Source organism: Lissotriton helveticus, chromosome 10 (assembly GCF_964261635.1).
Source record: "Lissotriton helveticus chromosome 10, aLisHel1.1, whole genome shotgun sequence".
Classification (NCBI taxonomy): Eukaryota; Metazoa; Chordata; class Amphibia; order Caudata; family Salamandridae; genus Lissotriton; species Lissotriton helveticus.
In genome coordinates, this window is record NC_136071.1 from 694,885,285 (window position 1) to 694,897,656 (window position 12,372).

At 40.8% G+C, this 12,372-nt stretch overlaps 1 protein-coding gene and 1 pseudogene across 4 annotated transcripts in view; one reads left to right on the forward strand and one right to left on the reverse strand.

Moving 5' to 3' along the window:
- DPP6 (dipeptidyl peptidase like 6) overlaps positions 1–12,372 on the forward strand; it is a 2,254,101-nt gene that overhangs the window by 1,583,226 nt on the left and 658,503 nt on the right. The gene's annotated exons all lie outside the window — the stretch shown is intronic.
- Positions 9,655–10,168, reverse strand: LOC144785255 (homeobox protein Hox-B5a pseudogene; annotated as a pseudogene).

The following is a 12,372-nucleotide window of genomic DNA, read 5'->3' on the forward strand; positions in this document are numbered from 1 at the left end:
TGATGTAGTCTATATCATACACAAAGATATTTGTTTGTCATCTGCTTATCAAAGTGTTGATGGTGAAAGCTATTAGCAGTATTTTAGTTTGTCAGCAGTACACGGCACCATAGCTCTGTTAACACTCAATAATATGTATGTTTGTCATAGTTGCCATTGATATTTTTATTAATCAATACAACAAATCAAAAATCTATCAGAGGATTTTATTGCTGAAAATGTCATACAACACCGTCTCAAATCTCTCCATGTGATATGGCCAATACTGCTGGCAAGCTAATATTTTGCTGATAGAAAAAGTATATGCAAACTAGGGTGGCATGGTGAGCAAAAGAATGATGGATTTAACCCAGATCTCTTGACTGGGGGTGAATTTTTTGATTTGTCATGCATTCCATTCATCAATTGTGTTTCTTTTGACAGAAAAAGTATATGACACACATCACCAACCAAATGAATTACAGACTCGGTGGACTTCGTTTTGTTAAAAATAATGCATGAGATGTCTTCAAGATGTTGTAACTTGGAAACATTATTCATAATCTCTGTTGTGCTTTCTAAACTAAAGAAACAAGCAACTTTTGCAAGAATACTGCTATATCACGTGTTGGTGCAATATTTCACATATGGGAAATACTTCGCAGTTGCCTGTGAAATATGGATCTCCTCTTCATATAGACAGCCTCCAAATCACTCTGCACAGCTTCAACATTTTTAGGGCTACTAGGAGAGGGCGTGAAGGACCAAATTATTCAGCACATACTCTTTCACTATTATTTTTGTGCGTTTGATAAGGAATTTTTTTAAGTGAAATCTGCACATTTTGCAAATCATGTGGCAAAAAATATAGTAAATGCAGTATATGCATCCTTATTTGGCAAGCAATGCAGCCACAGACACGGCTATATCCACTGACCTTTATCATTCCACATTGTTTTGGGTAACAATTTATTCAAGAAAGATAAACAAAGCCTAAACATTATAGTTCTAGTCAGTGCCTATTGTTAACTGCACTTTGAAGAAAACAGCTTGTTCAATCTAACTCACCCAAATTAATCATGCAATATAAAAAATACACAATGGGCTCGTGCAGCTTGGGGTTCTGATGACATTTACAAGCCAAACCTTGGGCCTTGTAGTGTATGATTTCACCAGCACTCCTCTAATGGCAATATTGGACCATATTACACATCACTCATTGTGTATTCTCTATTTAACAGAGGTGTTTAATCTTTGAATGGAGCCCAGTCCCAAACAAGAATTTGTAGGGTCTGGTGTTAAATGATCTCAGTGGAAGGTTTGCATACGTCCAAGTTGAAGGTTGCACGTGTCCTTGAAAGAAAATCTTACAATTTTAGTTTACATGTCTTGAGTTTATTGTGGCTTCACTAGTATGTAGCTTTGCAAATGGCCCTTTCAACTCACATTGTTTACCAGAAACCAGAAGAACGTCCTCATAAATAGCACAGCAAAATATAGCAGCATATTTATCTGCTGCAATCCACATTACCCTACATACCTATCAAAAAGTAATTTTTGGTGGCGGTCATAAATGTCTGACAAATGTAACATTTTATTTTTCCTGTATATTGCTGTTGGGCATGACCATGTTTTATGTCTCCTAGTTCAGTTCCGCTGAGGTTTATTTTGAATACAAAAAGTCATGCAATGATTAACTGCTGATAATTTCATGCATGGAATTTTACTCAATACTTAACACTAACATCCTAAAATTTAAATATTTCTCTTCAATAAATAATGAAGCACAACCTAGAAAACAACACAGATGAGCAGCAGCACTTTGGCGTTATGGTGGTCGTTTGCACTGTTGTGTCTCACACGTCTGATGCAGCAGATGCAACTCCTATACCATCTGAACGAAGGCCATCCTGCTGAATTTTTAATGGTACTCTGGTTTAGTGGACAGTTTTCACTTGTAGTTGCTCCTGTGACAAGGGCAGGTGTTGCTTTATGGTTCAGAAAAAAAAGGTCAGGTATATACACCAACCCATGGTGTCATGGTGGACCTGTAGTCAACATATATTGTTTCTGGGGAAAAAGCAAAGAGAGGTACATCTTTGGAAATACCATATGTAATAGCTCCTTATGGGCTGAAAGACTTCTAATGTATGGGTACGTTTCTGGTCTTTTTTGCATGTGTGGACCAGCTTGGTTTATAATGGTTGAATGGCTTCCACTAGATGGATCACCCTAAATGTGGTGGTTCCTCCACTATCACCAGGTTCAGAGCTACCACAATAGTATGCTCCATGATACAGCCACTGCTGGCTCTGCTACAAGGTGAATTGTATTCTACCCTCACTATAAATACAGAATGTAGTGGGAAGAGGGTGCAAAGGACATCCTCCCAAAATCGACAGCTGTTTCAATACCGCTTTCCTTTAAATGAGGAACCAAAGGGGAGTCAGGTCCTGAGACGTGTGGTTGGCTAGACCATAAATTCTATATAAAAAAAATACTTTGCCGACCCCACACTAATTTATATCCTCAATTTTTAAGGAACAAACCAAGTAGAAACTCCTCGGTTGTTTGGGTATATTTTACTCTTACCCTTTTAATTTTTATTTTTCAACTTTTTTTTGGATATTTACATGTAGAAAGGGACGCTCTAGCGTTCAGTTTCAATTCCACATAAAAACTATACAATTCAACAATACAAATACAACATATATATTTACAAAAAATTTTTTTTTCACAAATACTTTTTTCTTAAGTTTATACACAAGTGTCTGTTTTCCCTAAAAAGACAAGAGTAACGCTTTACACTCTAAATCTAACTTTACAGCACATAAATGCAGCAAAAATAAAGTATATTTATATATACAAAAATCATACAAAAATAAACCACAAATTAATGTATGGCTTATTGGACAACTGATGTCTGTCCTTGTATGCCGACGCGTTTCGAATCCGGTGTAATCACTTTATGGATTCTCCTCAGGGCTCTGTCTCTTTTAAGTTCATCTAGAAGTATATAAACAAAAGGAACCCTTACTTTAGTATTCCTATGTCTGACTTTTAAAAGCTATCCTCTGCTCTTAATTATTGTCACTAATATTACCTGTAACCCAGCAGCCGCCGGTCCGCAGGTGATATTTTGGAGATTTGTCTTTTGGTTCTTTTGATTCGTGTCCTGTGGGTGAACAGGAAATTACTGAAGAATACTGAGAGATCAACACTTTTTTGTGTGAGGTATGTCGAGGACCATACTAGTAATAGTGCCCCGGATTGGGTTGTAGTGAGTATTATAACATCTTCCTGTTCACCCACAGGACACGAATCAAAGGCATAGTTTCTTTTCTACTGGAGTCTCACCTGCACTTCTGTGCCACCACGCACAATGCGTCACGGCATTTCTCACTGCAGAGGCTGGGCCCGGACTTTCTTTTTGGCCGTTTGGATTAGCTGCTGCCGTAAATAAGGGGAAACAACCTTTACAACGTAACTTTTACAACGCACTACCATTACAATGAAACTTTTACAACGCAACATCCATTACAACGCATGCATTTACAACGCAACCATTACAACGCATGACACTACAACACATACCACTACAACGCATATCATTACAACGCAGTCATTACAACGCATACCATTACAAAGCATAGCATTACAACACATAGTACCCCTACACTATCCAACACTTACCCTACTGTTGCACCCCCTGGAGTTAGAATAGTAATTTTTACCCCTACACTATCCAACACTTACCCTACTGTTGCGATGTAATGGAATGCGTTGTAAAGGTAGTTTTTAAAAATTAGTTGTAAATGCATGCGTTGTAATGGAATGCGTTGTAATGGATGTTGCGTTGTAAAAAATGCGTTGTAAAGGTAAGCGTTGTAAAAGTATGCGTTGTAACGTCATACATCCGTAAATAAGGTATTGGTTACTCACCCTTTCTTTATTTATCCTTGTTCCTACACAATGGGGAAGAGGCAAGCCACAAAGGCCAAAACAACTACAGTGGGCGCCCCCGTGCTTTGAAACCGTCTGCCACAATTACATACTATTTAACTACCGTAATGTGTGTGCTAACCTCAGAAAAAGAGTCTGTGGAGGCAAGGTGCAAATTGATCCCAACCGCCGTGGATCCCAAGATCATTACTGGCAACTCTGAGCCCCAAAGCTCTGTCTACGGTTCTGAATTAAGGGCCAGTAGTGGTAATACCCCTATTGTGGCCACACATGGGCAATGAAATCCCATCAGCGTACAAGTACCCCACCTGATACTGCTAATGGGGCATAGGACAGCCTGAAGGTGTAATCACACCACCTCCTAAGAGGAAAAAAAGGCTCTGCGATGATGCAGAAAGGGAGTCAGGCCCCTGAGATTATAGTATGTGGCATATCACGTACAAGAACTGGAATTATTGATATGGACAATAGAGTCACGGCTAAGACTACATGGCAACGCTAATGCGGAGGCCATAAAGATCGTCCAGAGACAGGCCATGGATTTATGTTCTGACTTTTTACGTAATGTGGAATTAATCATGACTGATTTTTGTCAGAAGGTAGACAATAAACTGAGGGTTAAAGTTGAAACTGTTTCGTCATTGATCAAACAGGCAGTACTGGCTACCACAGAGGAACTTAGAGCTGCATCACGCGAATAGATCTTCAAATGCAACCCCTGGAAGAAGGACTTACTTGGCAGGGCAAAATGACCACTTATCCTCAATCCCTGGTGGCCCAAATAATCAAAACCATTCTGTTGACTCTATAATGGTATCCCAAAATCTGCAGTGTAGTAATGATACTTTAAATCTCGCTCCTACCTGTACACCATGTGTTATTGTTTTGGAAAATGTACTAGGGATCACCACTGTCCTCACCGTGGATTGCTTATCTTTAAAACACAAAGTGGTACACTGGCTAAACTCAAAATTAGACCCCCATGACAATCTCTATAATCAGATTTTGTTATTAAGGAGTGTATGATGGATTGGGCCTCATAAGAAGAGTTCCAATGGTGACGGTGTGATTGTCAATTTGAAATATTCTCCACTAGTGAGATGTTTGTTGCACAACCAATGCGGCTGAAAATCAGACAAGGCAGGTATCCACGAAGGCCCCCTTGGATATTCCTATAGAATGCTCAACCCCCATTGTCCTCCACCTCAACTGCCAGATAGGGGTTGTGATACCCATAAGGACCAAGGAATCATGTATAATGTTTCCGTATTAAATCGTTTTATCTCGTTTGAGGGGAATAGCTGACAACATTGCCCTACTCATCAGTGCAACAAATTTCACTTCCTAGTGTTGTATCAACTTTGCCCACACAGCTCAGTGTAAGTAGTGAACTACCTTGAATTTCCACAAAAGGCGTCTCTTTTTTATATCCTGGAATATTTATGGTGCCCGCTCCGAACCTATAAATGATGATTGGCTATCATTCTTAAAAAAATTATATTATATGCTGTCAGGAGTCCTGGATGAGGTAAGAATTCTATATTGATGGTTATCCTGGTTTCTTCTAACATGCAACCCCTCCATTGTGAGTAGAGTGCAGGGAGGTTCACTTTACATCCATTAACCTCACAATGGTCAATGCAAATAAGGTATGGTTTCACCGTTCTTCCTAGTTGTTTTTCTTAACCTTGATTCTCCTTTTGATATTGTATTGATGAACTAATATTATAATATTTTTACTCTTAATATGGAGGGACCATTTGATGAGCTAGAATAATTCATAGAAGGTTTCTATGAAGCTAGTTTGTAAACAGTTTATTTGATTTGGGCAGGAGGTTTTAGTGTAAAAGCCTGTAAGTTTAGCAGACTACATGTTTGTGGCCTTACGGAGCAGGGTACTAATCAAATGATATCATATGTTTTTTCCATCCTTTGTAAGGTGATTACGTAAATAAGGTAGTAATTAATTTTTACTTACTTTTCTGAAACAACATGAGTACATCAGATATACCAACCTATACTGGCAGTGTGCTGGGAAACATAATTGATTATACAATGGTGTCCTCTGAATTGCAACAAATTTGCTGAAGTCTTGAAACTTTAATTATTTGTTGTAGTGACCATAATCCACATACTACTATTTTCAAAATTACCGCAAATAATTCAGGTTCATATGGGAAGCATGGAAAATTTGATTGTTCCAAATCAAAGCGTATCAGACTGAAATGGAATAAGGTCTTACTAGATGTATTTATTTCTAAATTGATCTGTTCGAATATGGCAGAATTTTCAGTATGCCTTTCATGGGGTCCTGACCCATATTGTATCCTTCATAGTTTTAACTCAATTTGCATGGCTGCTTCGAATCTTCTATCTCTGAAACATTCATAAGGTGTTCCAAAACCTATAAAGTGGTTTGAATCAGCCTGTACAGCTGCACACAAACAGCTAAATACCGGCCTCCATTCTAAACCTAGATGTCTATCGGAGATAAAGCAAACTTGTAGTAACTAAAAAGCTGTACAGGAGGAGCGCAAGCCTACGATAAGGCTGCTGGCCTGTGAGGATCTGTCGGAAGCAGGAGGAGCAAGGGACGCCATGAAATTTTGGAGGTAATAAACCACCCATTCTTTTCAGACAAAGGTACCCCCATAATGGACTCCTTAATACCCCTGGTATTTGGGTACAGCACTACACAGAAGATTTTTGTACTGCCGATTCAGATTCCATTTCACAGGATGAAGGGTTACTCTTAGAGTCAGATACACAAACTTTTAGTAAATCATTGAATGGAGAGGAAGTAGCTAGGCTACACTGAGGAGCTCTGCTGGGGAAACCCCTGGGCCCGGCAGGGTTCCTCTCAACATTTATAGATCTAATGTGCCACTCTGGGCCCCACTTTTAACAAATGTATCCGAAAATTGCATAATAGGCCAGCTCCCTGAAGCCTAGAGCAAAGCCATTATTTTTACTATATTGATAAATGTAATAGATTTGAGCTCTAAGTTCCTTGGGTGGTAATCCTGTCACGGCTTTAAGAATGGGCAGAGGAACATAAAATTCTCACTGAGGTTCAGTTTGGCTTTCGCCATGGGATAGGTACAATCCAGCAATGTTTAAACCTATACTTGGTAGCGGGAAAATATGTTTTGGCAAAAAAGGGTGCACTCCCCTTAACATTTATGAACCTCTGGAATGCATTTGACCTTGTTAATCAGTCGAAATGATGGGTCTAAATGGACAAAATCGAGCTTGACAAAGATTTTCTGCTATTGATAAGATGCATCCATGCCTAAACTTCGATATCAATCCATAATGGCATCACAGGAGAGCTAACTACATCTATTACGACCCAGAGAGGTGTATGCCAAGGATCCATTTTGGCATCCTTTCTTTTCCTGTTTTATATTAACAATGTTAATAAACATTTACTCAATTCAGGCTCTGATATGCCAAAGATGGAAAACTACTTTACCCCAAACTTACTTTACGCTGATGAAGCGGTGCTTATCGCAAGATCTGCCAACGCCCTTAAAATCCTATTGAATTCTTTTTCTTTCTTCATGGAAATTTCGACCTAAAAGTAAGGCATACCAAATCCTTTGTAATGACTTGTGGCCAGGTAAAAACAAAAACCAAGAATTACTGGCTCGGTGGGTCAAGGTTGGGTAGAACAAATATGTTTAATTATCTAGGCATTTTATTTAATTCTTCCTTGACCTGCTCAGCCATGATAAAGCTAAGATATCAACATTTTACTAAAACAAATGATGCAGTGTTTAGATGTACACATAAATTGTGATAGAAACCAGTTAATGAGTCAATTTTGATTTATAAAAGTAGCCATTTACCTCTGGGTTCATATGGGGCCGGTTTCTGGGGATACTCGAATTCAGATATTCTTTAACGTAAAAAAAATATGATTTCATATGCAGGCTATTGTCAATCCCAGGCAGCAGATCCTTGAGTATAGGCCATGAGGAAATAAGTCTTGCATACATGAAGGATATGATCAGGTTTATGCCACTGAATTTGTGGATAAATTGCTGGGCCAAGCAGGTAGCGGGCCTGGTCAGAGCTTTTTGGGCACACTGCTTATCATTGGATACAGTTTATCACATTCATGGTTTTGTAGAACCAAGAAAAGCCCACTTCAAGGAGGAGTGGGGGCTTGGCGGTGCGGGAATCACCCGAGTCTGCTCTTACCCTCCTTATATAATAAAGTGGACCCAGAAACCTTTGTCTGCAGATTGAACCACCTTTATTACAATAGCCCGGGCTATGGAACAGAGTCCCAAGCTAGTCAGAGACAACACCCAGGAGGCTGCTGCTTTACTCCACAGCGAACAAGCCTTATATACATTTTTATTCCACTCTTTTGGCTTTCAGTCCATTGTTCAATCAGGGCGGTGTTTGTAGTTGATGACCTTATCAAGGCGGTGTTTGTAGTTGATGACCTGATCAAGGCTCGGCATTCAGACCATTGTTTAATCAGCTTGATCAAGACTCAGCATTTAGGCCATTATTCAATCAGCTTGATCAAGGCTCGTCAGTCAGACCATTGTTCAATCAGCTTGATCAAGGCTCTGTCAGTCAGACCATTGTCCAGATGACCTGATTACGGCGTCAAGGATGTTTACCAATAAGGGAGCAGAAGATGAAAAACAAGCTTGTTTACACAGGGCGTAGGTGTCTCATGGCTCTCTGTATATTTAATTGAAATGTAATGTGATGATTTGCTTTTTTATGGCAGTTTTAGGAAAATAAAGATATATTGAACTGAACTAGTCCAGCTGGATAAATCAGATTGAGGCAAGTTTACAAGTCCCAGGGCTAATATATATTATGGTATACAAACTTTCATCTATATAGGGGCATATAGCTTTTTTAGCAGAACAAATATAGGCCAGACACCCATCCTGTTTCTTAAAGAGAGAATAGCTGGGGGTGCTCTAATAGCAGGACCTAGTATTGTTCAAAGTCAAAACCAGAGATCTAGCACTGGGGGTACTTGCCTCTATTTTTTATTCCTTTTATTCATTTTTAGGTCTTGCCTAGCGACGCAGCACATGCGCTGTCTCCTTGGCGAGATCTATTGTTGTTGGTTTCTGTTCAGAAGGGAGACAGGAGATGTGCACGCGAATGGAGGACAGGCGATGTGCACGCCGAGGGCTCGTGGAGTTAGCACAACTCCTGCTCGCTCGCTCCATCCCTCCCTCCTTGTCTCTATGAGCCCCCTTTTGCTTTTGTTACATATCGCTGTTATTTGCTTTTCGTCTTGGCACTTAGGCAGAGCTCTGGGCAGAGGCAGAGAGCGTGAAGACGAAGCCTCTGGACAGGGGCAGAAAGCGTGCAAGAAATCCCAAACCACCCCTTACATGGGATATTGTTTAGCTGCCCCATTTATATTGCGCATATCAGTGTCCCGCACTTTGGTTTACGCCAATAAATTAAGTGTAACGCTGCACCTATGCTGTAGTTAGACTACATAAAAAGAAAAATATGAACTAACACTGTTGTGAAAAATAATACTTTCCAGCATCCTTTGAATTAGCCGTGGCTGGCCGTCTTTTCAATTTAGCAGCAAAGCACAAACATTTAAAGCATCTTCCAGCACTCACCCGAGGGATACATGGGGGCTGGTTCACAACTGGGCGAATTCATCGGGGCACAGGGAGGAAAACAGGACTTTTTTTTCACAGTTTCAAGAAATCAAAGAGCAGTACCGTGGCTGATGTGAAGTTTCCGCATACAGGGGAAGATCTGCGGTGCTTGTCCGTTCCGAGAGGCGGCCGAGGGGTTGCTGGGGGGCTCTGCCGGCACCCTGCTGCTCCGGGGGTTGCTCTCCTCCACCTCCGAGGAGGCGCTCGTCGTCTTGAGTTCCATGAAGAGGAGGAGGGCGGATGCTTGCTGTTGGAGCAGATCAAGGGCTCTGGCGAGGACAGGTAGCAGCTGGGCGCCTGCCTGAACCTGCCCACCTCGGCGTCCGGAGGGGCTGAGGAGAAGCCGCGGGAGCTGTCTCCGACCGCCTGAAGTGGCCAGAAGAGGCTTGCCGGTTGACTGTGAGGTCCATGCCATTGTAGTTATAGCCAAACGAGCTGGAGTGCATGCTACCAGAGTCCCTGTAAGAGCCGTTCATGGCGCTGCCAGTCCCATAATTTAGCAGCTGATATTCGGGGCCATTCGCATAGCGCACTGAGAGCGAGTTCACAAAATAAGCGCTCATTTGGGTTATTTTGGAGGCCTTGATTTGTGGATCATGGTCGTTATTACCCTTCTGCTTTGGGATTTATGATGAATTAATAAATTATAGCACAAGCACCTTACTTCGTTTTACTATGTATGCGGCCAGATATGGGGAGTGGGAGTGCAAGCCGCTGAGTCACGTGCCTTTGTTAACCAGTCATAAATTCTCACTGATCACACTTCAAATATGATTTCCTAATGTTGCCTATTGACCTCAAACACTTCATTTGCATGTGTGACTGGCTGCCTTGTCGCCACCAGAGCAAAACAAGCATTTGCAATGCAATAGGTCTTGCATTTGTGCAAGTTTGAGCTATTGACTTTGCAAATAACAATGCCTTTTATTTTTGTTTTTGTTTTTAAAACATAAATAAAAGGCTTTGTCATTACAATGCCATTAGCTTAAACTCGGGTAACTGCGAGACCTATTGCATTGCAAATGCTTGTTATTTGTGAAATTGTCAAAGTATGTACAGATATTAGGCTTCAGCAAGTAGGTGTGTAGCGGGTACCAACTACCGTGCATAGTTGGCTCTTAACACAGAACGGCTTATGCATGGTGCACAAATGTTTGCATTATTTCCTAAACAGTATAATTTCTTGTTCTCACATCCAACTGATTTAGGCATTTGTATGGTCTGTCTATGAGTCAACAGTTGTAGGATATCAAATAACAGAAAGTTGGTTCGTAGCTTTTATTTTGGAGCGAAACCCAAAGGAGCTTTTAATCCTAGTTTTAGCCATCTGTAGCATTCTTTGCAGTCATTAGTTACGGATCCTCTGTGGACGCATAGGAGCTTGTTGAAATACATGCTACTTTTTGGCCCATTAAAATGTTTGTTTAGCATGCTCCAACAATGTCTTCCGGCTAGTGATTTAAAAGTGTAATGTTTCTGCATAGGTTAGGTGACAGGAATGAAATACATTCAATAGTTCGACTGTACTATATTCACATGACAAAATATTACTCTCTAAAGTTTGCTCCAAACTATTGCCCAGTTAATGCCAAATCTCCAATTTTTCTGATTGTAATGCGAAGGCACCTGTAGAAACAAGATATCACTTTGTGTTGTCATACAACAGCGGCAGCTCCTCCGCTATGGCGGGGAAGCCTCACCCACCCTGCCAGTAGCCACAAAACTCAAAAAATAAAACGATAATATCACACGCGTATTATCGTTATATTTGTATTACACACTGTGGTCAGTGTGCATCTCAGTTTGGCCGGACTGAAATTCGCACTTCATGTCTCCAACCCGAGCTGCATTGTCGGGTTGGAGACAGCAGGCACAGTCTCCCTGGGAGCGCAATCCAAGGAGAGCAGCATCAGGATTGGCCGCAGGGGAGTCTGGGTGCCTGTACAGTGCAGCAGAAGAGCACTGAGTCGGTGATGGGGCGAGCGGCAGATACATTGTTTTCTTCTCTTTTCTTCGTCGTCATCCCCCCCACCCGGCCACTCTGCCCTGATACTTGCCGCCACTGGCATGCACGCCATTTTGTATTGAATAATATCAGATTGTTTTTCCACACTGTGTTCGTTTACAGTGGAAATGTGAAATACATCAGGGAGGGTTAGGAACCAAGGATACATGGTACTAGTCAGATCACCCAAGTAAAAAGAGGGAAACAATGTGATTGGTTTCAAACAAAGGGAAGCCCATAAATGATGGGACCTCGAATAGCCTTATTGTTCACCTAAACATCAGTCAAATGTCTTTGTTTCTATTCTGACAGCTTAGACTTAGATGCGTTAGACCGTGAATACACCTATATCAATAATGGTGGTCTTGTAACAGTATTTAGGTGCAACTTTTGTGAAAGTAATAGGAGTTGTACATATACCAGCAGTATCTTATTGGGAATGATTCTTACTTGAAGATTCCAAAATACCACAGTGGGAATGGCAAATGACCCTTGCCTGGATAGGTTTAGGGCAGCAATTTTTCACCTGTGGTCTGCATCACCTACTTAGAAAATTAAATACTATTAGCAGATTAAGACAAGACATGTACATGAAATAGCAAATACAAAATTGAATAATGTAAAACTCTGTGTAAATCTGAAGAAATTTGAAATTTGAGGCAAAACTATTTCGTTGGTTCTCTTAAGTAGGAGCAGCCCAAGTACATCAAACAAAATTTAGTATTGATGATTGGTAGCCTCAACTCAAGCACTCATAGGCAC